General features: G+C 41.5%; 1 protein-coding gene, 1 long non-coding RNA gene and 1 pseudogene across 4 annotated transcripts in view; 1 reads left to right on the top strand and 2 right to left on the bottom strand.

The window, feature by feature from the left end:
- Positions 1-10776, top strand: part of LOC136391194 (uncharacterized) — a 61146-nt gene extending 50370 nt beyond the window's left edge. The window contains exon 3 of the long non-coding RNA XR_010748827.1: positions 10436-10776. This is a non-coding gene — a long non-coding RNA (uncharacterized lncRNA). The remainder of the gene's footprint in view (positions 1-10435) is intronic.
- Positions 1-26810, bottom strand: part of MKLN1 (muskelin 1) — a 324611-nt gene that overhangs the window by 200297 nt on the left and 97504 nt on the right. The gene's annotated exons all lie outside the window — the stretch shown is intronic.
- LOC136394010 (density-regulated protein pseudogene) lies at positions 1871-5254 on the bottom strand (annotated as a pseudogene).

The following is a 26810-nucleotide window of genomic DNA, read 5'->3' as shown; positions in this document are numbered from 1 at the left end:
GAAGTCGCAACGCGCAACAAGAAACTGATGATTGATGCTTCTCATCTCTCTTCGTTCCTGTCTGTCTGTCTCTGTCTATCTCTGCCTCTGTTAAAAAAAAAATTAATAATAATAATAATTTCTATCTCTTTAGTGATTTCCTTATTAGACATTGTCATCATACCTTTCTTTGCTTCTTTAGGCATGGTTTTCTTGAGTTCATTGAACATACTGGTAATAGCTGCTTTGAAGTTTGATATCTGAGCCCTGTCACAGGGAATTTCTATTTACTTCTTTTTCCTACCTATGTATGAATCACAAAATACTTTCCTGTTTCTTTGCATATGTAACAATTTTTTTGTTAAAAACTGGGCATTTTATTTTCTTTCACAGTTAATACAGAATTTTATTTTTAAATTTACATCTTTATTACACATTCTAAGATTTTAAAATCATCTTAAAAACATTCATTCACAATTGTAATTTGCATGGCAAGAAACAATAGGTTCTAAATATTTTTAAAGTGTCTATAACAATTAAAATAAAACGAGCCTTATTTTTAATTTGTAGCACCTGAGTTAAAGTTTAAATTCATTTAGTGAATTCATTATATATTGTCAGCTTCTCTTGTGAGAAAAATATCTGTCAATTACTACTTTTCAGACAATATACTGAACATGGCTTTGTAATATCTACAACTGTTTAGCAGAATTTTACACTTATAATACATAGCCAAAACAAAAACTCTCAGCCTCTGGGAATGGTCTTTCACTCAAAACAATGATAATGTATAAAATGGGTTTGGGTCTGCCTTCTACTTAATGCTATTGAACATGTTTCCAAGTATTCTTGAAAAATATTTAAAAATATATGCGTAATATTCTACCATATGATGCACCACCATTTAAAAAAATTTTTTCCCATTGATTTGAGAGAAAGAGAGAGAGACAGAGAGAGAGAGAAAAAAAGGAAGGAAGGAAGGGAGAGAAAAGCATCAACTCATTTCACTTAGTTGTTCCATTTAGTAGTGTACTCATTGATTGCTTCTCATACATGCCCTGAGCAGGTCGAATCTCCAATGTCTAGCACACGAGGTCAATGCTTTATTCTCTGAGCCATCCAGCCAGGGCCCCATCATTTCTTTGACCATCTTCCAATTGTTCATTTCTTTCATTTGCAAATTTTTAATATTATAAGTAATATTGTGATGAACACAAGTCATATCTTTAGGTAATGTTAAAGAAGTAGCTTCCTGGGTCAAACGGTGCAGGTGGTTTTAAGGTTTTTAATATACTTTGCCAAATAATATCTAGAATAGCTTGAACACCTCATACCAACAGTATGGTAATGTGCCCACAAAGTGGACTTGGTTGGTAATGATGAAGCCAACCACAAACCTATTACATAGATGCTCAAGCATCTCAAAACTATCACGTTAAAGAAGCAAAGAGATAGTTATTACTGGTGAGGAAGCCAAATTAAAATTCTTTAAAACATTACTCAGCTTTAAATCATGATCTGATTAAATCATGACCATTTAAAAAATAATCAACAGATAAACTTTCCACAAAAATGTCTACAGTATTTTTCCAAAATTAAGAAGTTTAAAAGAGAGAAAGAAAAAGATTGGTACCAAATGACCAAAGATTTTTATTTGACTAAATTCTATTTCATGCAAGAGCATGACAGTCTACCCTGTTTATTAGACTTTGGCAATAATCATAATCATAATAATAATAAAGCAGTCTTGTATAGAATAGTGAAAATGCCAAGGATGAGAGTAGTTTGTAGCTTTACTGTATGATAAATATATAGTTTTTCCAAAGGCCTCTCCCCCTCTAGCCATATCCATTCTCAGTTCAGACCATTAAATGTAGGCAAATTTTCAAAATCACTTCTCCACTTCTCCAAGATCTCTGATGCTATCATCAACCACCTTGGGCCATTTTTGCTGATTGACATCATCAATGTCATCTGTACATTCTCCCTGGATGATCATCTTATCCCTCACCTATTACTGAAGCACCAAACAGAGAATTTTTGTTGTTGTTGTATTTTTCCGAAGTTAGAAGCAGGGAGGCAGTCAGACAAACTCCCACATGCACCCGACCGGGATCCACCCAGCATGCTCACCAGGGGGCAACGCTCTGCCCATCTGGGGCATTGCTTGGTTGCAACCTGAGCCATTCTAGCTCCTGAGGCAGAGGCCATGGAGCCATCCTCAGCGCCCAGGCCAACTTTACTCCAATGGAGCCTTGGCTGTGGGAGGGGAAGAGAGAAACAAACAGAAAGGAGAGGGGGAGGGTGGAGAAGCAGATGGGTGCTTCTCCTGTGTGCCCTGGCCAGAAATCGAACCCAGGACTTCCACACGCCAGGCTGACGCTCTACCACTGAGCCAATCGGCCAGGGCCCAAACAGAGAACTTTTGAGCAAAAAAGTCTTGTGACCCTTCAAGATTAATTTCAAAAATTGCAAAGCTGCACAATGTTGTTACATATTTCTTCTTTGCTCTGGGAATTTTGGCTTTCATAACCTTCAGTGGGACAGTCTTCTTTTTTTTTTGTTTTAGTTGACCCCTTCCACCTCTTTTCTGTTTTTTCTTCTCTTCCTCTTCTCCTGCTGTTCTTTGATCCTCACTAATTTCACCTTCTTGTTTGGGTGAATTTTCTACTGTCAGTTTTGCAAACTCCTTTGGAACATTCTTCTCTAACCACTGTCTCCATTTAGCAACATCAGGCATACATTCACAGTACTCTGTAAGGAGCAGGCTCTACGGGCCTCCAGGTGAATAATCTGCATCTAACTTGGTATTGCTCTTGGGGTCTCCTTTGCAATCATGTCCCCCAGATTCAGAAATGTCAGCAGCCGTCTCACAAGCCCAGGCAGTTATACAACTGTCCACCCTTCTGCTTCTGCCACTACAATCGGTTGAAGTGACACATGCAACTCCTCTTCACTGGTCAGGGCCATCTGAAAGCCTGTCTCAGAAACTGGGCATTTTAGATAATATAGTGTAACAACTCTGGATATCGATTCCCTCAACCTTTGGTTTATTTTTGAGCTTATGAACTTACTGTTATAGTTTGCTTTTCTTTTTTTTTATTTGTTAATGACTCAGCTAGATTATTTTAGTAAAGTCTCTTTCCCTGTAGTGTGAAACCTCTGATGTTATTCATGTTGTTGGTCATGTGCATGGTCTTCCTGGGATGACAGTGATATTAGCACAGCTCTTTTGGATTGTCCCTAACCTTGATCTCTCTGTTGCTGTGATCATGAGCTGTTAGGCTTCATTAGCTGCTAGCTAATCACTCTGTTGTTTCCAGCAATGGTCAGGGGCATAAATTGCTCTACAATCTGAGCCTGAGGCAGTTTTTGAGGCCAGTCTTAGAGATTTATTCTGACCCCAGGAGGTCTCTTCTTAGTTGTCTTTTTTCCTGGTTCTCTCTGGTACACTGGATAGCCGACAGTCTAGCAGTTACAACCAGCTTCCTCTTAATTGCTTATCACCAAAATATCCATTGTTTTTCAGACCTCCCTTCAGCCTGACTGCCCACACACTTTGTTCCAAAAAAAGTCTATTCTCTTGTGCAGAGCTTCAGAACTCTCTGTTCTTATCACCTGCCTCATCCCCTGGGCAAAATCTCTGTGATTACGCTCTCAGAGTGGGGGAAGGGGCAGCAGCCACTGCTCTAGGAGTGATAACCCTGCTTCACAAGCAGGTCAGCGGGTGGTGGGAAGTAACCCTCTGATACTCTTCTTGGCTTCCATATCCCTTTGTGGAATAACAACTTTAAATGGTTGTTTTAAAAGTAATTTTCATCAGTATGGTTATATTGTTGAAGAGTGGGTCTTCGGAGCTCCCCATTTGCCATTCTAGAAATTGTCCCCTAATATAATCTGAATAGCAGTAAACCTTTTCTTGACTGCTAACAACATTTTTATGGACTTCGGTTCATGTAAAGCCAGTAGCCAGGGCCACCATCACAGCAGCCTGGCCCATGCAGGTTCGCATTGGATTCGGACAGTCGGTAAAGAAACAATGGAGCCAAAAACTGATGAGCTATTATTTTTAATCCTAGCTTGCACCCGGCGGGCAAGTAAAAATACACACTGGGCTCCAAAACCCAGTCACATTCAGTGCTCACAAAGCCACTGACTTATCTGAGTTTCCTAGAATCAAAGGTTTCTAGCTCACCAGACTTATTCACCTCTGTTCCCCATCTCCTTCCTTCTCCCTGCACAAACTCTGCACAAACTGGCTTCTCACTCAACACTCCGCCATCTTGGCTGCCTCTCCTGGCCTCTTCCACGTGGCCTTTCTCTGCTCTCTGCTCTCTAATGCTAATCTCAGAAGCCAAGAGAGCAAGATCCCGTTCTGCCCCCATTTTATAGTGTAGAAATCCAGACCTTTAATCCAATATACAAAATAGGGAAGTCTCTAATACAAAGTCACTTTCTGAGGCATGATAGGATTGTACCACCCCACATTAAAAAGGGTGGGAAAGGCTTAATCCCAAAACCAAGCCCCAGGCTACAAGGATTCTGCCTGCCCACAGAGACACACATTAATATCACCTGGGCAACGGCCTCCACGTGGGTAGCGCCATCTTTAACAAAGTGAGCATAATATCTTTTATCTGCCCAACAGTTCAGAATTTGGTTTCTGATTGAAAATAAATGCAATAAGAAGACTAAGTTGGAAGTGGATTGCAAATAAAGATACTGATAGATTACCCCTGATCAAATGAAAACTTTACAGAGAGGCTCTGAGAACCATCTCCCTTGTACATTTCAAGCACAGAATATAAGCAGATACTGATCAAAATAAACCACTACACCAGGTATTTGGTGAAAAAGGTGCTATGTGTTCTCTTTCTGGTTGTCTGGGTGACCCTGAGTAAACCAGTCAGTGTCCTCTGGGCTCTAGTTCCTAGGACTAGTATATTTTGTGAAAGCATTTGCCTCACTATTAGTTCCCTGTTGGGCCAGTAGTTGGTTGCTGTTGTTATGACCATTCACATGCAGGTTCTTATTGAATTCGGGAAGATGGTAAGAAACAGTAAAGCCAAAGAATGGTGGGGCCAATCCTTTATTAAAGTCTCATACCAGCCGATGAGCAACACACACAAGAAAAACACTTCTCTTTAACTCAGGGCTCCCAAAGCCACTGACACATTATCTACAATCAGAAGAATCTTCTCTGGTTCCTCCTAGAATCAATGGCCCCACCAATCTCAGCGGAGTTCACAAAAGCCCCTCACCTCTGGTTCCCCATCTGCACACCTTCTCTTTCTCTGCCAACATGACTTCTTCCTCAGCATCCTGCATTCTCTCTGCTCTCACTCTGCAAACATGGCTTTTCTCTTTCTCTTCTCCTTTCCAAAACTTTCTGGTGGGGAAAACCTCTCCTCCAGCAAACAGCAAAACAATGGCCCTTCCCAAGCAGGAAGGTAATTTGCAATTTCACAGATCCACATATACCTTGGGCTGCCCAGCCCCCAATGCAAACTATAAGCAAGCAAACATAAAAATCATATTTCACAAACTTATTTGACCGACATTCCCCAAACAGGGAATGTTTTACTAAGTCTTCCCTGGTCCTTTTCCCTCCTATTGTCTCTTGTGCCTGACATCATGCATCTGGAAAGTATCTGTCTGGACATTGAGAGTTATCACTGTATTCCTCAGAAAACTGAAAATCGAACTGCCTTTTGACCCAGCTATCCCATTTTTAGGAATATACCCCAAGAACACCATAGAACGGCTCCAAAAGGAGAAATGCACCCCCATGTTTGTGGCAGCATTGTTCACAATAGCGAAGATCTGGAAACAGCCCAATTGTCCGTCAGTGGATGAGTGGATTAAAAATCTTTGGTACAGATATACTATGGAATACTACTCAGCCATAAGAAATGATGACATCGGATCATTTACAATAACATGGATGGACCTTGATAACATTATACGGAGTGAAATAAGTAAATCAGAAAAAAACTAAGAACTATATGAATCCATACATAGATGGGACCTAAAAATGAGACTCAGAGACATGAACAAGAATGTGATGGCAACGGGGATGGGGGGGGTGAGGGGAGGGGGAATGGGGCGAGGAAGGAGAGAGGGGGTGGGGGAGGGGAGGGGCACAAAGAAAACCAGATAGAAGGTGACAGAAGACAATTTGACTTTGGGGGAGGGGTATACAGCACAATCAAATGTCAAAATAATCTGGAGATGTTTTCTCTCAACATATGTACCCAGATTTATCAATGTCACTGCATTAAATTTAATAATAATAATAATAATAAAGAGTTATCACCGTATTGAATTGCTGAACTCCAGACTGAGTCTTGGTCTATTATCACCATTTTCTTTTTCTCAACACCTTGAACTTGTCAGATGAGGAAATAAAGTAACAAAGGCTTATCTCTTCCCTCAATAAATGTTTTAATTTGTGAAAGAAAAGGGAGTGGGACACTTGGAAGTTTTGGCTCCAGCCCTCTGATCGTAGTCTAATTCTGAGCCAGAACACTGTCTCACCCTCCCCAGGCACTATCACTTTTGGTTACTTAAAATGAAGTTGGTTCCAAGCCCAGGCCCAAATGACTTCACTATTGAATTTTACTAAAATATACAGAATTAATACAAATTCTTCACAAAGTCTTCTAAAAAGTAGAAGAGGAAGGAATACTCCCCCACTCATTCTTTGAGGTCAGTATAACCCTGATACCAAAGCCTGACATCTCAATAAAAGTACAGAAGAATATCGCTTTATGAATGTAGATGCAAAAAAATTTTCTCAAAATGATAGTAGGAAACTGAATCTAGCAATATAAAAATGGCTATACATTCTTAGAAGAAAACATAGAGCAAAAACTTTACAACACTGACTTTGGCAATGATTTTTTGGATATGACACCAAAGACATAAGGAAAAAAATAAAAAAATAAATAGATTAAACTTCATGATAATTAAAAAGTTTTGTATATTAAAGGCACTATTGGCCCTGGCCGGTTGGCTCAGCGGTAGAGCGTCGGCCTGTCGTGAGGGGGACCTGGGTTCGATTCCCGGCCAGGGCACATAGGAGAAGCGCCCATTTGCTTCTCCACCCCCCACCCCCTCCTTCCTTTCTGTCTCTCTCTTCTCCTCCCTCAGCCAAGGCTCCATTGGAGCAAAGATGGCCCGGGCGCTGGGGATGGCTCCGTGGCCTCTGCCCCAGGCGCTAGAGTGGCTCTGGTCGCGGCAGAGCGACGCCCCGGAAGGGCAGAGCATCGCCCCCTGGTGGGCAGAGTGTAGCCCCTGGTGGGCGTGCCGGGTGGATCCCGGTCGGGCACATGCGGGAGTCTGTCTGACTGTCTCTCCCCGTATCCAGCTTCAGAAAAAAGAAAAAGAAAAAAAAAAAAAAGGCACTATTAACAGAGTAAAAAGGCAACACACAGAACGTGAGAAAATATTTGCAGATCATATGTCTAGTCAAGATTAATATCCAAGATCTATAAAGAACTCCTAAAACTAAAAAAAAAAGCAAAGAAAAAAACAAAAGAAAACTCAACAACAACAACAAAAACCTAAACAATTCAGTTTGAAAATGAGCAAAGGATTTAAATAGACATTTCTCCAAAGAAGATATAGAAATGACAAAGGAGGACAAGAAAAGATGCTAGACATCTCTAACCATTAAGGAACGGCAAATCAAACTATAATGAGACTACTTCATACCTATTAGGATGGCTGCTGCCAAGAGACAAACAATCAAAACAGAAAACAGATGTGGCGACGATGTAGAGAAACTGGAACCCTTGTGCCCTGTTGGTGGGTATGTAAATTGGTACAGAAGGAAAACAGTAAGAAGCCTCTCAAAAAAATAAAAAATAAAATTACCATATGATCCAGCACATTCTCATTTGGATGTATACCTAAAATAATTGAAAGCAGGGTGTTGAAGAGATATTTATATACTCATATTCACAGCATTTTCACGATAGTTAAAATATGAAAACAACCCAAGTGTCCATTGACAGATGAATGGATAAGCAAAATGTAGTATGTAAATGCAATGGAATTTTATTCAGCCTTAAAAAGGAAGGAAGGCCCTGGCCGGTTGGCTCAGCGGTAGAGCGTCGGCCTGGCGTGCAGGGGACCCGGGGTTCGATTCCCGGCCAGGGCACACAGGGAGAAGCGCCCATTTGCTTCTCCACCCCTCCCTCTCGCCTTCATCTCTCTCTCTCTTTCCCTCTCGCAGCCAAGGCTCCATTGGAGCAAAGATGGCCCGGGCGCTGGGGATGGCTCCTTGGCCTCTGCCCCAGGCGCTAGAGTGGCTCTGGTTGCGGCAGAGCGAAGCCCTGGAGGGGCAGAGCATCGCCCCCTGGTGGGCAGAGCCCCGCCCCTGGTGGGCGTGCCGGGTGGATCCCGGTCGGGCGCATGCAGGAGTCTGTCTGACCGTCTCTCCGTTTCCAGCTTCAGAAAAACACAAAAAAAAAAAAAAAAAAAAAGGAAGGAAATTCTGACATGTGCTGCATCATGACATATGCTGCACAGAGGATATTATGCTAAATGAAATAAACCAGTAACAAAATGGCAAATACTGTCTGATTCTACTAATATGAAGTCTCTAAGACAAACAAGGTCATAGAGACAAAATGGTGATTTTCAGGGGATGGAGGAAAGGAGAAATGAAAATTTATTGTTTAATGATTTAGAGTTTCAATATTATAATACGAAAAGAGTTGTGAAGATGGATAGTGGTGATGGTTACACAACATTGTGGATGTATTTAATACCACTGAAATGTATACTTCAAATGTTTAAGGTGGTAAATTTTATGTTCTGTGTATTTTACCACAATTTTAAAAATTGAAAAAAAAAGTCTATATGTAATGATCAAGTGGGAATTATCCCAGGAATACAAGGTTGATTTTACATCCAAAAATCAATTAATATAATACATCAACCATAGCAAAAGAATAAAGGTCAAAAACCACATGATTATCTTAATAAATGCAGAAAAAGATTCATTGGGAAAAATTAATATCCATTCATGATAAAAAAAAAAACAACACTCAACAAACTGAAAATAGAACCGAACTTCCTTAACATGATAAAGGGCATCTATAAAAACCCAACAGTTAGCACCACACTTAACAAAGAAAGAGTGAATGCTTCCCCCTAAGATTAAGAATAAGAGAAGGATATCTGCACTTGCCACTTCTATTCAACATTGTACTAGATGTTGTATGGGGGTAATTAGACAAGGAATTGAAATAAAAAACATCCAGATTGGAAAGGAAGAAGAGAAAGTATCTTTATTTGTAGATGACATAATCTTGAACATAAAAATATCCTAAGGAATCCACTAAAAAATTATTAGAACTAATAAAAAAAAGTTCAGCAAGGTTGCAGAGTACAAAATCAATATATAAAAATCCATTGTATTTCTATCCACTAGCTATGAACAATCTCCCCCTAAAATCAAGAAAAACAGTTTCATTTATAATAGCATCATAAAGAATAAAATTCTTAGGAATAAATTTAATAAAAGGAATGCAAAACTTTTCTCTTGAAAACTACAAACACTGCTGAAAGAAATTTTAAAATACCTCAAGAAATGAAAAGACATCTTACATTTATGGATCAAAAGATTTAATATTGTTAAGATGGCAATACTACCAAATTCAATTTACAGATTCAATACAATCCCTATCAAAATCCCAGCTGGGTTGTTTTATTATTATTTTTTTTTTTTGCAGGAATCGACAAGCCGATTCTAAAGTTTATATAAAATGGAACCCAAAATAGCCCCAAAAATGTTGAAAAAAGAACAAGTAGGAAGATAGTAATAAGATAATATGATACTGACAATAGGAGATACAGAAGAATGAAATTGAGAGTCCAGAAATAAATTCTCAATTTATGATCAGTTGATTTTTGAAAAAAGAACAAAGTTGGAAAACAGTAATTAAGATAGTGCGATACTGGCATAAGGAGATCAGTAGAATAGAATAGAGACTACAGAAATAAATCCTCATATTTATGGTGAGTTGATTTTTGAAAGGGTGCCAAGATGATACAATGGGGAAAGAATAGTCTTTTTAACAAATAGTGCTGTGTCAACTGAATATCCACATACAAAACAATGGAAATAGACCCCTTCCTCAAGCCATACGCAAAAATTAACTCAGGATGACCCCTGAATTAAATATATGGTAAAATTATTAAAATTCATCTAAATTTAAACTCATGTTTCAAAGGATACCACTAAGAAAGTAAAAGGACCATCTGCAGAATGAGAGAAAATATTTGCCAACCCTATATCTGATAAGGTTTGTATGTAGAATATATAAAGAACACTTATAACTCAATAATAAAAAGACAATCCAGTTTTTAAATGGGCAAATAATTTATTTTTATTTATTTTTAATTTGTTTTATTGATTGTTTTTTTTGTTGTGTTTTTTTTTTAGAGAGAAAGGAAGAGAGAGAGAGTGAAACATCAATTTGTTGTTCCATTTATTTATGCATTCACTGGTTGATTCCTGTATGTGCCCTGACCAGGGATTGAACTTGCAACCTTTGTGTATTGGGACCACGCTCTAACCAACCAACAAGCTATCCAGCCAGGGAAAATGATCAAAGAATTTAAATAGACATTCCTTAAAAGAAGATGTACAAAGTCCAATAAGCATATGAGAACATGCTCAACATCATTAGCCATCAAGGAGATGAAGATTAAAACCAAAATGGGAAAATACAGATCGGAACCAAAATGAGAAAACTCTTCATGTCCCCCAGCAAGCCTATAAGAAAAAAGGCAGCCTAGCGTGCGGAGGACCTGGGTTCGATTCCCGGCCAGGGCACATAGGAGAAGCGCCCATTTGCTTCTCCACCCCTCCGCCGCGCTTTCCTCTCTGTCTCTCTCTTCCCCTCCCGCAGCCAAGGCTCCATTGGAGCAAAGATGGCCCGGGCGCTGGGCATGGCTCTGTGGCCTCTGCCTCAGGCGCTAGAGTGGCTCTGGTCGCAATATGGCGACGCCCAGGATGGGCAGAGCATCGCCCCCTGGGGGGCAGATGGGCGTGCCGGGTGGATCCCGGTCGGGCGCATGCGGGAGTCTGTCTGACTGTCTCTCCCTGTTTCCAGCTTCAGAAAAATGGAAAAAAAAAAAAAAAAGAAAAAAAAAAAGAAAAAAGGCAAACATTACTGCTCACAAAAATTAGGGGATATTTCAAAATGAACATGAAGCTCTAAAATATCCCCTAATTTTTGTGAGCAGTATAGTTACAAGGATTGGCAAGGTTGTGGAGAAATTGGAATCTTCATACATTGCTGGTGGGAACGTAGAATGGGACACCACTTTGGAAATCTGTCTAATAATTTTTCAAAAGATTAAACATGAAGTTACTATAATAACCCAGCAACTCCATTCCTAGATATACAATCAAAATAAATGAAAATTTGTTAACACAAAAACTATATATAATGTGCATAGTAGCCTAAAGTTAGAAACAACCCAAATAAATGTCGATCAGCTAATGAATGGTTGAATAAAATATGATACGTATATACAATGAATATTATTTGGAAATAAAAAGGAATGAAGTATTACAACATAAATAAAACTCGAAAACGTTATGCTTCATGAAAGAAGGCCATCACAAAATATTGATTCCATTTACTGTATATAAAATATCCAGAAAAGAAAATCTATAGGGACAGAAAGTAAAGCAGCAAGACTAATTGCTGAGATTTGATGGAGGAGGTTGGGAGGAAATTGGGAATCACTGCTGATAGGTACAAAGCTTCGTTTTGGGGATGATAAAATATTCTAAAATTGACTGTGGTTGTGTTTGTACACCTGTGAATATTAAAATATATTGAGCTATATACTTTAAATTGCATGAATTGTGTGGTATGTGATGTATATCTTAATAAATAGATACATAGAGATGTAGAAGATAGACAGGTAGGTAGATAAATAGAAAGAATTTGGAAGGATGGATGGAGATAGATAGATAGATAGATAGATAGATAGATAATAGGTTATTTGATCTCAGTAACAGAGAGAAAGAAGAAGAAATTTGAATAGAACCTCAGAAAAATATGAGATATCATTAAGCACATCAACATATGCATAATGGGGGTACCAGAAGAAGAAGAGAGGAGCGGAAAAAATATCTGAAGATACAAATTTATTTTAATAAAAAAAAACTTCCCACAAAGAAAAGTGTAGCCCCAATGACTTCACTGCTGAATTTTACCAAAAAATCCGCTATCTTTGGAACGTTTGTTTTTAGTAGGATTTTTATGAGGACCTGTATCCCTGGCTTAATTTTTACTGACTTTTTTTAAAAAAAAAAACTTCATTGATTTTAGAGAGAAAGAGAAAAGGAAAGAGAAAAACATCTATGTGTTGCCCCACTCATTTATGCATTCATTGGTTGATTCTTGTATGTGCCCTGAACTGGGATCAAATCCGCAACCTTGGCACACTGGGGTGACACTCTACCCTACCAGGGAAATTTTACTGACTTCTTAATAAAGCACTACCACAATCCATCTAAATACCTTGGAGATCAAGGTTAATAGGTCTCATTAGGCATTACGATTCCTCCAGAGCTTGTATAACAAATTCATTCATGTGACAAGGATTTTTTGGCCAAAAAATTCCAGGTCTGAATCAGAGCAACTGACCAAACCGAGCTCAACTCAGTTTGTTGACTTGCAGGAGCCAAAGCTGGTAGGCAGAGTTTTCACAGCACAATAAAACATTTCGGGCCCACCCTAATGAAAGTTATTGCCTAATGATTATAGTCTTTGTTCTGAATGTTGGTCAAGTTTTTGAAAAAGTTATGATAGTTACACAAATTACACATTTAAAAAAGGCTCAAAATGGTAAACTTGACATTATGTTTATTTTACTACACACATGCACACCCAGACCCCACTGCTACTTGCTCTATGTCCAGAATATTCCCCAAATTGTTGAACAATATCATCTAATCTGGTACTTTGCCAGTGCCTGAGTGTCTCAGAAAGCTCCCAAGGTTTCCTGAGTATTACTGCCATCAGCATCGCAAATAAAATTTTTTTTTCTTTTTTTTTTACTTCCTATATCTTTGCCTATTTCTCCAGAAACATGGAGATGATATGTAGCTACTTAGAGTCCAGGCATGCAGGAGGGCTTAAGATGGGTGCATAACATTTGGAGTTAGCCTGAGTTGGCATCCACTTTCGTGTGCCCTCATTAAATGGCACCTGAACTAACCAGCAGGATCATTAAGTGGCTTATTCCAATCCTTCTAGAATCTAGATTGTTTGACTTAATCTAGAATTAAGACGATACCACCTCAATTAACTGCTGCTAGTTTGGAATATCCTTTTCTGATTGACAATGCCTTTTTCCTGTTTATCTGTTGGCCCACCACAGCCTTGTAACCCCAAGTCTCTGGAATGGATCAACCCTCCTACTCACCTCCTCGTGAGTACACTATGTCTCCATGGAAACTGCTTGTCAGACCCTGCTTGGCTGCAGGTTCCGAAGACCTCTCTCATCTGCAGCCTCAGTCCTGTGCAGACTCAGTCTTAATCAGTCAGGCTTCTTAGTAGGAGCCTGCGTTAGGCGCTCTATCATCTCTAGTCAGTGGAGTCTAGAATTATTCTTAAGCCTCTTTTGAGGTAGACCTGGGAAACACCCAATGCCACTGAGCTGCCCTGAGCTTCCACCACTGGTATTTAGACCAATGGCAGGGTTTCTGATCTGGGTTCCTGCGTCAGCCTGAACACATCAACTTCTTCCAGAAAGTCTTCTCCTTCCCTCATCTCCCCCCAACCCGCCAGAGCTGAGAGCCATTCTGAGCTCTTCGGGCCCCACCACCGTCAGTTGGTGCAACTTCCTTTTAATTCTCAAACTCATCTTTCTCTGCATCCCTATTGCCTCTGCTATGTTCAGGCCCACACTGTTTTCTTCTTCAATGACTGCAAGGTCCTCTTACTTCTATGCTTGCTTTCCTCGCATCCAATCTCCACATTACGACCAGTGCAAAAACTTCCTTAAAAAGCAGATCAGACACGTCCTTTCCCAGAGAGTCAGTTAGTGGTTCCCATTGCCCCCAGGATAGATTTCAGACCCTCTCGCATGACACACAAGATTGCATCTTTATAATTTGCTCACCTCTCCGGGATCATTTCTTGCCCCTTCGCCGCCTAGTCTGACTTCAGCCACACCAACCCACTTTCCTTCTCCAGTGAGCCACCTGCTCTCTCTTGCCTCTGTGACTGCATTGTTGCCTCCTCCACCTGAAATGTCCTTCCTCCTTCCTCTCTGGTAAAGCTTTGCACAGACTCTTGGGGAAATTTTCCTGCCTCTTGAATCTTAAGTGCCTTTTCTAAGTACTCCTAGAGCTCGTATATCTACTTCCTTTCTGCTGAACTGTCAACTCCCAGAGGGCAGAGTGTGCTAACGTCTAGCTCAGCCTCTAGCATAATCACTCAAATGTGTGTTATATAAAAGAAAGAATGAAGCTTCTGAAATAAAAATGTCACCACATGCTACCTGACCCATGGTGGTGCAGTGGCTAGAGCATCAATCTGGGACACTGAGGTTCCAGGTTTGACACCCCAAGGGTGTTGGCTTGAGCACAGGATCATCGACATGAACCCATGGTGGCTGGCTTGAGCCCAAGGTTGCTGGCTTGAGCCCAAGGTCATTGGCTTGAGCAAGGGGTCACTGACCCAACTGAAACCCCGCCCCTATACAGGCACTTATGAGAGGCAATCAATCAATGAACAATTAAAGTGCCACAACTACGAATTGATGCTTTTCACCTCTCTCCCTTCCTCTCTCCCTCTCTCTTTCTCTCTCTCTCTCTCTCAAACAAAACAAAACAACAAGGAAAAAACAACAACAGGCACTCCAGGCTGATATAAGTATATCCTCTCTCAGAGTTTTTCATTATTGGGCACTATTCATGCCCAGATTGGATCAACTCTGAGTCTGCTACAGTTCCAGGACATTGCAACTTGGACTGGTGGCCACTGTCCTTGGGGACACTTCTACAAATGGGTCAGTTGCCGCAGCTCAGCTCCAGCTAGTCCTGGTTGCTTCCTTTTTGTTAGTTCCCGGGGAGGTCCCTACTGGCCTCATGGCTAAACCCATGTGGCTTTTGTCAGCAGCTGGAGAGCCATTCCTGAGAGCTGAGATAGTGGGTCAGCCCTCCTCTCATTGTCCAGGGAAGAGTTTTTTCTCACTCTTATGCAACTTCATTCAGGCCCTGTTTTTTTTAGTGGAGTTTAAGATTTGGAATCATGGGAAGAGGAGAAAATGGCAGATAATCTCAGGAATAGATAAAATCTGTCATCTTTCTCCTCGAGTTTTTGTTTCATTTTGTTTTGGTATTTTTGCAGGGAGGGGAAGGAAAGTAGTAAGGGACCTGTGTTCATAGATAAAGAAAGAAATCAAAGGGAAAGTAGGATCTGTAAGCATCCTTTCCCCAGAGATTTCAATGGATTATCCTGAAAAGAAGCTAGAAAAAGAAAGACCTCTCACCAGAGGTAGGTGCCCACCCATGTGGGTCCATAAGATGATGTTACAGAGCTCTCAACCCTCAGCTCTGTCCCAGTCACTTTTTCCAAATCAACACATTTCTCATCGCCCACAAATGAGAAGCCAATCAACTTTTGGCCATGGATATGGGTAAGATGAAAAAAGAATAAATTTCTCTTCAAACTGAGTTCCCTTGCTACCCGGGTAAGGCTCACAGGGACACGAGGAGCAAGGACTCTGGTAGAGAAAGCAGCAGGGCCAGGGCACAATCTCACCTTCTCCCCTGCAGTGAGATAGCAAAAGAGCCATCCGAGGAGAAAATGTTTATGAAAGCACTTAGCACAATGCTTGGCAAGTGAATGGGATTCAATAGAATTGACTTTCTTTTTAAATCTATACTCAGGATAGTAACCCATCAAGCAGTTCTATGTATAGGAAGAACAATGGAGGAATATTCTCTACCTGGATGACAGTTAAAATTTTGTCATTAGAGTTTCTTTCCTTTGACTATATTAAAAAAACCCCAAAACCAAATACCAATTAGAGGCAAAACACATTGTTTTCAGAACTTTCTATATTACTATTAATAGTTGGTTATATATGTGTATCTATACACATATCAAGCAATAGTGGAGAGAACTTTAAAGGCATTAAACATCATAGATGGTAGAGAAAGCCCACATTTTCTATTTCTTCAAGCTAGACAAAACGATTGGTCTAAATCGGAATACTATTACTCATGACTTCTACCATATAAATGTATACTTTTAACAAGTATAAAGCTATAGTAGAGGTGAGAGAGCAAATGCGGAAACCAAGGAACAACCAGGTCGTTTGCCTCAGTGTTGAAGGAGATATTTTCCCTGGGTATGAAAGGAGAGGTAAGAGGTTCATCCAGTGACAAAGAAAGGGTAGCTGAGGAAGCCAAAGGACTATAGAAATTGTAAGCACTTTTATGCATATAAAGTTTTTAATGGGCAGCTTCCAACTCTACATATGTTAATATTACCAAAACCTCAACCAGCACTCAGAGTTCTTATAAACATTCGCCCAATAAATGTTTGCTTAACCAAAACCAAAATAAAAACAAAACATGTGATGCTTGCTTGTTGACACCAGTCAGCAATGTCCCACACTAGATTCAGTGACACTGTCGGGTCAATCTAAGCTCTGAAAACAAAGTACTCATGTCCTGTAATCTGTTGAACACTATCCCACATGTATTTTTCTTTTTATGCTCAAAAGTTCTTTGAGCCTGACCTGTGGTGGTGCAGTGGATAAAGCGTCGACCTGGAAATGCTGAGGTCACCAGTTCGAAACCCTGGGCTTGCCTGGTCAAGGCACATATGGAAGTTGATGCTTCCAGCTCCTCCCTCTGTCTCTCTCCTCTCTAAAAATGAATAAATAAATTAAAAAAAAAAAAAGTTCTTTGAGCCCTGGCCGAATAGCTCAGTTGGTTAGAGCATCGTCTAATACATGTAGAGGTTGCCATCCAGTTTGAGCCCTGGATCAGAGCACACACAGGAACAGATTGATGTGCCTGTCCCCCTTTCCCCCTTCCTCTCTCACTAAAATCAATAAAAACAAACAAACAAACAAACAAACAGAAAGGTTCTTTGAGATATGTAGTCTTTTTTTTTTTTCATTTTTCTGAAGCTGGAAACAGGGAGGTAGTCACACAGACTCCCACATGCGCCCGACTGGGATCCACCCGGCATGCCCACCAGGGGGCGATGCTCTGCCCCTCTGGGGCGTCGCTCTGTTGTGTCCAGAGCCATTCTAGCGCCTGAGGCAGAGGCCACAGAGCCATCCCCAGCACGCGGCCATCTTTGCTCCATTGGAGCCTCGCTGCAGGAGGGGAAGAGAGGGACAGAGAGGAAGGAGAGGGGGAGGGGTGGAGAAGCAAATGGGCGCCTCTCCTGTGTGCCCTGGCCGGGAATCGAACCTGGGACTCCTGCACGCCAGGCAGACGCTCTACCACTGAGCCAACCGGCCAGGGCGAGATATGTAGTCTTTACTGCCTCCATGTACAGGTAGAGGAACCATATCACAACAGGTAAAGGGACTGGCTTACTTAGATTAGCCAGAAAATGAACGGTAGCCTAGAGTCTAAGATTCCTAAGTCCAAAATTCACAGACAAAATTAAAAGACTAAAATAAATCTTTATTGGGGAAAAAGATTTTCCATAACATTTTAATAAAGCATTATTACAACTCAGTAAGTAAAATAGAAAGGCTGCCCTTCCCAAAATGGTGAAGAATATGAACTAACCAAAAAAATAAAAAATAAAAGAGATCTTTAAATGTGAGTTCGGAGCTCTCTGGTAAAACGGCCCAGATTGGACTTCAGAGCCAGGTCAAAGATAAATAGGTCTTTTTCGAACCCTAATCCCAAACCTGAATCATGCGATTTTAGCACCCTCGGCAAGGGGTGAAGGCAGGATAAAGCCGGCCGCACTGGGAAGGATAGGTCAGCACTGTCTGTGCTTCCTGGGTAAAATATTAGCAGCTGAGGAGGAAGCATGCATAGGGCAGCATCGCAGAGCCGCTGGGTCCCCTGATGCTCCTGGGGGACAGAGTCAAGCTCTGCCGGGCTTTGTGCAGAGCCCCTTATAGTCTTGCTGTTCAAAGTGTGGTTTGTGGGCAGCAGTGAAGCTGTCTCCAGGGAGCTTAGAGAAATGCAGACCCTCAAGCCCCCACTCCAGGCCTCTTGAACCATAGGTGTTTTCTTCCTAAGCTTCCCAGGGGGTGAGCCTGGCTCTCAGACACTCAATGGGAGTGAACGTCAGCTGATGGAAAGAGGGGACCGGATGATCTCCCAGGTCCCTTTCAAAAGCAACCAGGCGATGGCGCAGTGGATAGAGCGTCGAACTGGGATGTGGAAGGACCCAGGTTCAAGACCCCGAGGTCACCAGCTTGAGTGCGAGCTCATCTGGCTTGAGCAAAAAACTCACCCGCCTGGACCCAAGGTCGCTGGCTCAAGCAAGGGGTTACTCGGTCTGTAGAAGGCCCATGGTCAAGGCACATATGAGAAAGCATCAATGAACAACTAAGGTGTCACAATAAAAAACTGATGATTGATGTTTCTCATCTCTCTGTTCCTGTCTGTCTGTCCCTATCTATCCCTCTCTCTGACTCTCTCTCTGTCCCTGTAAAAAAAAAAAAAAAAAAAAAAAAAGCAACTCGTCTGACTTGCTAAAAGCTAGCCACCGTCCAGCCGAGTCAAGTATCAAGTATCAGCCACCTTGCATAGGGCTTTGAGTAAGATGAATGAATTAATAACAGTGTTCTGGTATTGATATTGTCCACAGTGAATTTAGAGTTTCTTATTAGTATTATTTTACCAGGCTTCTTTATAGGCTCAGGAGGCACCAAAAAGGCATAAGTCCTTTTTTTCCCCCTTGCTGGTCCACCTCTCTTACAAAAGGGCAAGAACTGGGAATATAAAACCAAATGAGTAAAAATGAGAACAAAATCTGAAAAGACTGTAGAAAAGAGTGCCTACCAACATAAGGCATCGCTCCTCCACCTGCCTTTCCACAGAGCAGTCTGTGAGCTTTCACCTCATACCATACAGTTGCGCGTGCACGTGTGTGTGTGTGTGTGTGTGTGTGTATGTAAGAGGTGATGGTGAGAAGGGAAGAAAGAGACAATGAAGAGAAAGAAAGGCCTGAGAATTAGGGACCCCAGTGCTGTCCTATGAGCTGACTCAGGCAGTCACCAAATCCGACTGTTAAAATGCTTCTGAATGCACCACCATCATCATTATCATCATCATCACTTTGCTTCTATCTGCTGTCTGCCAAACTCTCTACTGACCAGACCCTCTTGATGAGTACCCAGTCCCTAGCTTCAAGAATGGCCACAGATATTAGGCTGCCAGGAAACTAGTTATGAGAAGGGAAACAAAAGGGACCCAGAGGATGGGGAGGCATTCTGAGTTCCGCTAATGAGCGAGGTGACTCACGGCTGACTCAGACAGGACTAGAAGCCTGGGAGAGGCGAGGCGGTGGGGGGCAGACCTCACAGGAGTCCTGCCGAACATACAAATGTGCGTGAGCAAGCGAGGAGGCCAAGGACGGGGTGTTATTTAGAGAAATGCCTGCAGCTCTAGTGTTGGAGGGAGGAGGGGATCTTGAGAACAGAGGAAGAAAATTGCCTTTGAGGCCAGAAACTGAGTTGTGAATCTGTAGCTTGCTGTGCTTCCACAAATGTGTAACATTCTCTGGTGACTCTGTCCTGATCTTTGGCAGATCTCAGAATTCTAACCCAGTAGGAACTAAGTGTCATCAAGTCCCTGGGAAAAAGAGGTGGGTAAATTAGGTACCACCCTCTGTTTGTCTAATGATCTCCACTAGAAAAATGAGTCTTTTTACTTTCTTTAGTATTTTACATTTGGAGAAAAACTGTGATTCAACCTGTGCTTATAGATAGTTAAGATGTCTGAATCTATGACTAAGATCTCTTCTCTCATATTAATGACTAGTTGAAGTTCTGGGTTTGAAGATTGCAGGGTCACACATTGTTAAGAAGCTTGTTGACAGTATCGACCTCTGTGGAAATAGACAGTATTGACCTCTTCGGAAACAATATGACTGACTGCTGCTCCACCACATACTCTATCTAGGCCCCCCGGAGAGCATGCATTTGTGAGATGGCTGGATTGTCCAACATCGACTACTTGCATGAAATAGTTTTTCTCTGGGTGCTAAATAACCTACTTGGAGCTCAAACCAATTACCTCAGCCTCATTAAACAGTGCAAACCAACGGAACTATCTAAAAATAATTTTGGTTGATTACATATTTATATGTGATTTGATGGGTATTGTTACAAATTACCTCACCAGGATGGCACCACTGCGGTGGCAGAAAAGACTGGGGTTCTTTGGCAGCTTGTCCACCTATGAACTTTCATTGAGATGAAAAATAATTTGCTCCCAAAGCAAAAGTGTTTCAACTTTGCCTACTCCCCACAGAAGGCAATAGCAGTTAAACATAGTGTTTTTTGGGTTTTTTTTTTTAAGCTTTGGCTAACTGGTTTTATGTTGCTAGCAGCTTTGCTATATTTAATTTGCAGTGTTTTGCAACATTATTAACCCCCAGTATGTCTGATCATTGCAAAAGCAACGAGAATGTTGAATGTGCTGTCGAGAGAGGTTTATGATTATGAAGCAAATAAAAGAGAGCAACAGATTGGTAAGAAAACCACCAGTGTTGCACATGGGCAAGAGACAGATTATTAGTCAAGAAGGGTGATCCTGAAAAATAAAGAGATTCAAAACATGGGGAAAATGCTGGCTGGACCTATGCAATAAAGAGCAACCAGCAAGAACTAAGGAAAAGTAATCCAAGAAGTGGAAACAATTTGGAGTGTGATTGGAGACATGGCATCAACTTTGAATGTCTGTAAACCAAATATTAATTCAGGGAAGGGCTAAAAAATGTTCAGGCATTTAAAAGCCAGGTGTAGTAAAAGCTCTCATTCTGAAGCCTTTGCTGAATAGTCTAGTTCCATAGATTCAAAGTCTGTCAGATCTGTGCAACATTAAACTCCCTATGGAAGCTGCGGAGAAGTTCTTTATGGCACTTGGCAAAGCCCATCAAGGGCTGCCTTGACCGATTTTCTATTTTTGACAAAGAAGCCCGCTAGAATGAATATCGCCAAGGAGATGAGAATGCTATCTAGTTTTAAAGCTTTCAAGAACCATCAAACCCTTTTTTGGTGAAAATGTGTCGTAAGCTTAAGTCACTCTTAGCCAGCTTTGTCTTACTAACAGCTTTCGGACTGGAAGATTATAAATGTATATATACATTTCTCTCTATTGTTTTTTGAGTCATGCTTTTTAAAAATTTAACATTGACAGACCTGGCCGGTTGGCTCAGCGGTAGAGCGTCGGCCTGGCGTGCGGGGGACCCGGGTTTGATTCCCGGCCAGGGCACATAGGAGAAGCGCCCATTTGCTTCTCCACCCCCCTCACCCCCCCACACCCCCCCCCCTCGTTCCTCTCTGTCTCTCTCTTCCCCTCCCGCAGCCAAGGCTCCATTGGAGCAAAGATGGCCTGGGCGCTGGGGATGGCTCCTTGGCCTCTGCCCCAGGCGCTAGAGTGGCTCTGGTCGCGGCAGAGCAACGCCCGGGAGGGGCAGAGCACCCCCACCCTGGTGGGCAGAGCGTCGCCCCTGGTGGGCGTACCGCAGGGGTCTCAAACTCAACCCAGCATGTGGGCCGCAGAGCAAGATCACAGCCATTCGGCGGGCCGCACTAGGTCTACAAAAGGCAACTGTTACGCAACACTTTTCTCACTGCAGTTGAAAACAAAAAAAAAATCAGTACAACAAGCACAATCGTACATGCAGTTTACTCAGTGTCACAAAACGACCAGAAACTGTAGTTCGCATCACAACTGCTGTTAACTAAGCTAATATCTAGCTAGGATGCTAGAGAAATGAAAAATACAAGTAGGCCCCTAGGCTTACTTTAATTTTATCCAAAATATTTTGAACTTCGTGGATTAGTCTGCGGGCCGCACAAAATTGTTCGGCGGGCCGCATGCGGCCTGTGGGCCGCGAATTTGAGACCCCTGGCGTACCGGGTGGATCCCGGTCGGGCGCATGCGGGAGTCTGTCTGACTGTCTCTCCCCATTTCCAGCTTCAGAAAAATACAAAAAAAAAAAAAAAATTTAACATTGAGTAGTGGGATTTTCCTTTAGCTTTTTTTTTTTTTTAAGATTTTATTTATTGATCTGAGAGAGGAGAGAGAGAGAGAAAAAGAGGGGAGGAGTGGGAAGCATCGACTCATAGTAGTTGCTTCCTGTATGTGCTTTGACCAGTCATGCCTGGGGCCTCGAACCAGTGACCTCAGCACTCCAGGTCAACACCTCATCCACTGCACCACCCCAGGTCAGGCTCCTTTCGCTTTTAGATAATTTTTTTTGCGTGGTATTTTAATGGCAGCTTGGTATACTTCAATACTGTGCCATGCAATCCACCTTTTGCTGAACTCTTAAGAATGTTAATAATAATATCATTTAGCATAAATTGTATGTTTCTCCGGATATTTCATTAGTATAAATTAGTAGAATGAACTTGCTAGAATATGTTTAAAGTTTTAATATATTTCTAAATTTTCCTTCAGAAAGATTTTGCCAACTGAAATTTCTTCCAGAAAAAATATTAGTGTTCCTATTTTCATATACATGTGTCAGTACTAGATACTATTTTCTTCTATTTCTGCTCATTTTGAGAAGAAAAAATATGTTTAATGTTTACTTATTTGGTTGTTATTGAGATCTCTTTCTCTGGTTTTTAATGTATAACTTTTGCCAATTTTCTATTGGAATATTTGCCTCTAAGTATTTATTTGTAATAACTCTTTATGTATTTAGGACAATCTTTCTTCCTACTCCATTTTTTGTTAATCTTTTAACTTCATTTATAGTGGCCACTAATGTTTTTAATCTCTAAAGGTAATACCAGTCCCAATTAATTCACATGGCCGATGAGAAAACTAAGTAAGAAAATACTTGTGAAAATGCTATAATACAGGCCTTGGCTGGTTGGCTCAGTGGTAGAGCATCAGCCTGGCATGTAGATATTCTGGTTGCGAATCCTGGTCAGGGCACACAGGAAAAGCACCCATCTGTTTCTCCACCCCTCCCCCTTTTCTCTCTCTCTCTCTTCCCCTCCTGCAGCCATGGCTCAATTGGTTTCAGTGAGTTGGCCTTGGGCACTGAGGATGGCTCTGTGGTGTCCACCTCAGGCACTAAAAAAAAAGAAAAATGGCTTGGTTGCTGAGCAACCCAGCAACAGCCGCAGATGGGCAGAGCATGGCCCCCTAGTGGGCTTGCCAGGTATATTCTGGTCAGGGCACTGTCTCTCTGCCTTCCCTCCTCTCACTAAAAAAAAGAAAAAAAAATGCTATAAAACATAAAGGATTTTAATTACATACTTCCAATGTTGATGCTACCCAGAAATGAAGAGGGTTGGCTCACATATCTAACATGAATTGTTGACAATTAAACTCCTATTCTTGACTCTGACAGTTTCTTACAAAACAAGAATTTAATTTAAATCTTTTGTATCATAGTTATTAGGAATGCTATGAAAATAAATGAATGTGTAGGATATAAAAGCAGTGAGACTTTCAGATGTTTCCACGTAAAACCACTGCAGTATTATTCTTTTACTTTATTTTGAAAAGACTAATTAATCCAGCACAGGTTCATTAGAACAGCAAAGACACCATATTTATCACTAGTGTTACCTCAAGCTCATAAGTTATACCCTGCTCACCTTCCCAAACAGTTCTTTTCTCAAGCTTTTCTTTAGTTGAAAACAAAAAGAGATCAGTCAGTGGAAAACTCTTTTTCAATAGAAAGAAATATCTATTTTAAAAAATCATATAGTTTTATAATTAAGTAAGCAAATCTAAAGACAGACACAGAGAAGTCTTTCTCCTATTGATGTCTCCACCCTCCCTCTTGCCCTCACCCTGGTCTGTTTGGTTTATTGTGTATCCTTCTAGTGTTTCCTTTCTTTTATTTTTTTTAAAGACTTTATTTATTCATTTTAGAGAGGAGAGAGAGAGAGAGAGAGAGAGAGAGAGAGCAGGGGCGAAGCAGGAGGCATCAACTCCCGTACGTGCCTTGACTGGGCAAGCCTAAGAATTTGAACCGGTGACCTCAGTGTTCCAGGTCAACATTTTATCTACTGCACTACCACAGGTCAGGCCTTTTTTTTTTTTTTTTTTTTTTTTTTTAGATTTAACTATAGATATTGACTAGGAGACCTTCCCTAGGAAGGCATTTAATGTAAACTTAAGGCATGATGACATTGGCATTAAACAAGAAAATTCAAATTTTTCTGTCTTGATTCTGTTACCATAATTGTAAAAGCTCAGAGTTGGACAGTGTGGTGAAAGATTTACTAGTCAGTCATCAAACCTGTTTCCTGGGCACAGGACTGCATTTTAAAGCCTCCCTTGCAATTAGCTGTGGCCATGTGACTGAATTCCACTGGATTGAGTGTGAGCAGAGTTTATGTGAACCACTTCCAGATTCAGCCCATAAAAATCTCCCCATACTATCTCCTCATTCTTTCCTTGTCAGTCAGCAGGATGGCAGTGCCCAGAGCAACCTCATAAGCCACATGTTGAAGATGGCAGACTGACAAGATGGAAAGGCCTGATCCCTTGAACTGCCACTTGAAAGAGAGGCACCCACAGTCATGGACACCCATATTAGATATATGAGTGAGAAATTTTCTGTCCTCTGAGTCACAAGACTTCATTAACACAGACAATAACCATAAAGTCCTTCTAGTCCAAGACTGGCATGTGATAGGTGCTCAAACAACCTGTTTAGATGAATGAATACTTGAACACCTTTGAAGCTAAATAAGAAATTCACTACCCCATTGGTCAGCTTAATACATTTTAATCTGCTTAAATTATTGGTATATTACTTGTATGGAGCTAAAACCCATCATCCTTTAACTTGTACCAATGTGACTGCCCTTCTCAGCCGCACAAAAGAAGTCTGAGCCTTCTTCAAGACAGCTTCTCAGTTATTGGACAGCACTTCATCCCATTCCTTCATGACAAATCCTTTGGTCACCAAGCTAAATAGTCTAATGTTTTTCGTTGTTCTTGGGTTATGGTTACTAAAACTTGTATCACCATTTTTACCCTCCTGTGGGCGCATTTCGGTTTGTCATTGTTCCCTATTCAATGGGTACTCAGGACAGAAGGTCATACTCTTGGTAACAGTGACCAGCACAGCCCATGAGGGTACCATTGTCTCTATGAGGTCAGGACTCCATACCTTAGTTAATGCAGCTGAATATTTTAACAGTCTCTGAGGTGGTCATATCACCTGTTGACTCATTTCAAGCTTCCTACTTCTTCTCTCTCCTCTCCCCTTCCCCCAATATGCATACTAATTCAATATATGACCTTTGACAGATGTCTTCTCTGAGACGCATTTCTCATGTGAAGAATGAGGTGGTTGGACCAGATGATCTCTGAGTTGTTGTTTTTTCTCTGTTCTAATATTCTTTGAGTTAATAACAGGAAGTTCTGGGAGAGCTTACGTTGTACTTTTACATAGAACCTTTCACCCATAGCAGTTGGAGAGTGTAAATCTGCCTGGAAACATTAAACTCATCAAATAACATAAAACTGTACAGGTAATTTTTCTCAGTTGTATTAAGCTGATATTCACAGATATCTGGATAGAGGTAAGGCTGAACTATAGTGGTGGTGGGAGGAAATAAGGCACAAGTAGAAAAAGAACAGTCGGAGCATGAGCATCAGGGTATAGTTTTCTCTGAAGGAACTCTCCATCACCTTTTTTTTTGGTATTTTTCTGAAGTTGGAAACGGGAAGTAGTCAGACAGACTCCCGCATGCACCTAACCGGAATCCACCCGGCATGCCCACCAGGGGGCGATGCTCTGCCCATCTGGGGTGTCGCTCTGCTGCAACCAGAGCCATTCTAGCACCTGAGACAGAGGCCACAGAGCCATCCTCAGCGCCCGGGCCATCTTTGCTCCAATGGAGCCTCAGCTGCGGGAGGGGAAGAGAGAGACAGAGAGGAAGGAGAGGGGGAGGGGTGGAGAAGCAGATGGGTGCTTCTCCTGTGTGCCCTGGCCGGGAATCGAACCCGGGACTCCTGCACGCCAGGCTGACGCTCTACCACTGAGCCAACCAGCCAGGGCCTCCATCACATTTTTAACTCAAAGAAGAGTGACCATGAAAAAGGTCACGTCTTGTCAATTTCCTCATCTCACTTTGCACACTGTCCAAACATCAAAAACATACAAAAAACAAAACAAAACACAAAAAACAACAACCCTCAGCCAATAAGCAAGTAAATGCATTTGCTCTGATGGGGAATTAACCTATGTGCCCATACCCTTGCCCTTGGTAAATTTCTTAAAACAGGCATCTTACATGATTTTAGCTGATTAATTTCTCCTGATACTTCAGCCTGACAGTCCTAGATCCATGCCTACGAGCCTGGATCCACTTCCCACACTAAACCAAGATTCTACGCATTATTATTTGACCTCTTTTGAAAGACTCATTGCCGGCTTCACAACCCGATCTGGGCACACTCCCCATTGGGGCCTGCATTTCCTGTGGATGATGCGTTGGTTTCCTAGGTGACAGAATAGGCCTGTTAGCTTGTGGCTTCTGACTCACTCACTGCAATGGACGTCACAAAATCGCAGCTGAACAAGTGGATACTGATAAAAGCATGGCTTAAGGGAGCAGCAGGGCACTAATGGTTAGAACCATCT

The sequence above is a fragment of the Saccopteryx leptura genome, chromosome 2 (assembly GCF_036850995.1).
Source record: "Saccopteryx leptura isolate mSacLep1 chromosome 2, mSacLep1_pri_phased_curated, whole genome shotgun sequence".
In the NCBI taxonomy this organism is placed as follows: domain Eukaryota; kingdom Metazoa; phylum Chordata; class Mammalia; order Chiroptera; family Emballonuridae; genus Saccopteryx; species Saccopteryx leptura.
The sequence above is the reverse complement of the archived record's forward strand: the minus strand, read 5'-3'. Positions and strand labels throughout refer to the sequence as shown.